This window comes from Gossypium arboreum, chromosome 5 (assembly GCF_025698485.1).
Source record: "Gossypium arboreum isolate Shixiya-1 chromosome 5, ASM2569848v2, whole genome shotgun sequence".
Classification (NCBI taxonomy): domain Eukaryota; kingdom Viridiplantae; phylum Streptophyta; class Magnoliopsida; order Malvales; family Malvaceae; genus Gossypium; species Gossypium arboreum.
Genome location: NC_069074.1, coordinates 66,446,007 through 66,449,046, shown reverse-complemented (window position 1 = coordinate 66,449,046; position 3,040 = coordinate 66,446,007). Strand labels below are relative to the sequence as shown.

Genomic DNA, 3,040 nt, shown 5'->3' with positions numbered 1-3,040 from the left:
TTAAATTAGTTAATTAGTTTAGATAATTAGTTTAATAAACAAACCCTTTTATTCTTAGGCTAGATAATAAAAAGATAGTTATTACTAGCAGTTTTGGTTCCCTTGGGTACAATATCCCGGTCTTGCCATTACTATACTATTGTTCGATAGGTGTGCTTGCCTTTTCGTCGTGATAATGGTTAGTCTAGGTTTGATCTTCATTATAAATATTTATTACTTGTTACGAATCATGAGATTAAGTTTTTGGCGACGTTGCCGGGGATCTAAAATATTAGGAACGCTAAATTTTTATTACTTTAGCCATTTATTTTTCTTGCAATTTAATTTAGTTTTATTATTATTATTATTTATTAATTTACTAATTCTTTCTCTTGGTAGGTTTTTATAGTTTATACCTAGAAGAAACCCGTCAGGACCATTACTTTTTGACGAAGAAATCGATCACACAGTTCGTAAAAATCAAAGAGAAATAAGGCGTAGTTTACGATACACGGAGAACGAGCGAGAATATGATACTCAACACCCAACCAAAGAGATGGCCGAAAACCCAGGCGATCAGCTGCCTCCTGCAATTGCAGCTAATCAAAATCCTGCTCCACGTACTATGTATGACTATGTTAAACCTTCTTTAACAGGAACTGAGTCTAGTATAGTTATACCTGCTATTGCTGTGAATAATTTCAAACTAAAATCTAACAAAATTCAGATGATACAGCAGTTTGTTCAGTTTGATGGTTTGCAGGATGAGGATCCCAACACGCACTTGGCGAATTTTCTTGAATTTTGCGACACTTTTAAAATTAATGGCGTTTCTGACGATGCCATTCGCCTTCGGTTATTCCCTTTTTCATCGAAAAATAAAGCTAAACAGTGGTTGAATTCGTTACCACGAGGGTCTATCACTACTTGGGAACAGATTACCGAAAAATTCCTATTAAAATATTTTTCGCCGGCTAAAACGGCTAAGTTACGTAATGATATCTCTTCGTTTGTGCAGATGGATTTAGAAACACTTTATAATGCATGGGAGAGATACAAGGACTTACTGAGAAGATGCCCTCACCATGGGTTACCTCTATGGCTGCAAGTTCAAACGTTCTACAATGGAGTGAATCCCTCGACAAGACAAATGATTGACTCAGCTACTGGCGGAACCATCAACAATAAAAAATCAGAAGATGCCTATGAATTTATAGAGGAGATGTCACTGAATAACTATCAGTGGCAAGTTATGAGGACAAAGCAAACAAAAACAGTCGGTGTTTATAACATCGATTCAGTCACCATGCTCTCTAATCAGGTAGAACTTCTCAATAAAAAGATTGACGGTTTACTTGGTTTTACGTAGGTACATCCAGTAGTGAGGTGTGACTCAAGTGGCAGAGGTGTACATACAGAATACCAATCCATCAATCCTACAACTGAAGAAGAACAAGTCAATTATATGGGTCACAATAACTTTAGATCTCAAAATAACCCATATAGTAATACTTATAATGCATGTTGGAGGAACCACCCAAATTTCTCTTGGGGTGGTCAAGGGAATCAAAAGCCACAAAATCCTCAGGGTTTTCAATAGCCACCTTATCAACAAGAGAAAAAACCAGACCTTGAAGAGATGCTGTCTAAATTCATCTCAGTGTCAAAAATCCATTTCCAAAATACTGAGACAACACTTAAGAATCAACAAGCATCGATCCAAGGACTCGAAACTCAGATAGGCCAGCTATCCAAACTAATCTCCAAACGACCACACGGTAGCTTACCAAGTAATACTGAACCTAATCCGAGGAAACACCTCAATGCAATTAGTACTCCAAATAAGGAAGGATTCATTTTGCCGGAGCCAGAATTCCAGCAAGACAACTCAATGAACAAAGTTCGAGAAGAGGTAAACAATGATGATCCCAAACAGGTAAGTACGAATTATGAACCTCGTGTTCCTTATCCTCAAGCGATAACGAAAGATAGAATAGAAGAACAATTCAGTAAGTTTGTCAAACTCTTAAAGAAATTACATATTAACTTACCCTTTATTGAAATTCTTTCGCAGATGCCCACCTCAGCAAAATTCTTAAAGGAACTTTTGACTAATAAAAGAAAATTAGACGCTACATCACATGTGGAACTCAATGCAGTCTTCTCAGCTATTCTAAAGAATGAGCTACCTAACAAAATAAAAGATCCAGGGAGTTTTACAATTCCTTGCTTAATTGGTAGTCTATCTGTGAATAATGCATTAGCTAATCTAGGGGGCCGTATAAAATTTTTAAACGACTAAGTCCCAGTAAACCCAAACAGACTAGGATAAGCATACAATTGGCTGACAAAACAGTTATATTTCCTAAGGGTATTATTGAAGATGTTCTCGTTAAAATTGATAAATTTATTTACCCAGTAGACTTCGTTGTCTTAGATATGGATGAGGATAACGAGGTACCTTTAATTTTAGGACGACCCTTTTTAGCAACTGCCAGAACCATTATTAATATAGGCACAGGAGAGCTAACACTTCGTGCAGGTGACGACGCAGTAACACTCCAAGCACGCGACTCAATCAAAACCTCTAAAACTCAAAATAATGCTATAAAACCTATCGATGATAAAACTAATATTCAATCATCCTTGCAGGAACTTCTTCAAACCAAGACAACAGAGACAGTGCGCTACTATCATGAAGAGAACAAAGACGTCCATGAAGAACGAAGACTACGGATAGAGGAGCTAGACGAATGGTGAGAACACAAACCGAGAACACATGATAAACCAAAAGTACGCCAAAACAAGCACGATACCTCTCTTAATCAACTTAAGGTTGGCGATAAAACCTTACTAGATGCCGTTGATCATAAATTCTCTCATTTTGAAATAGTTGTATATTTCCCATTGAACCATTTAGAATACTACCTGATATTCAAAAAGACTCAAACATAGGGTAAGATGCCGATGCCATATCCCAGACATGGTCTTACACTGGCTCATACATCAAAGTCGATACCATGTCCCAGACATGGTCTGACACTGGCTCTCATCTGTCAGT

The 3,040-nt window shown here is 37.1% G+C and overlaps 1 non-coding gene across 1 annotated transcript; it reads right to left on the bottom strand.

Annotated features, from left to right (window-relative positions):
* Window positions 1-964: 964 nt before the first annotated feature.
* Window positions 965-1,071, bottom strand: LOC128293444 (small nucleolar RNA R71). The gene has a single exon (XR_008283626.1). It is a non-coding gene; the product is annotated as a small nucleolar RNA R71 (small nucleolar RNA).
* Window positions 1,072-3,040: the final 1,969 nt, after the last annotated feature.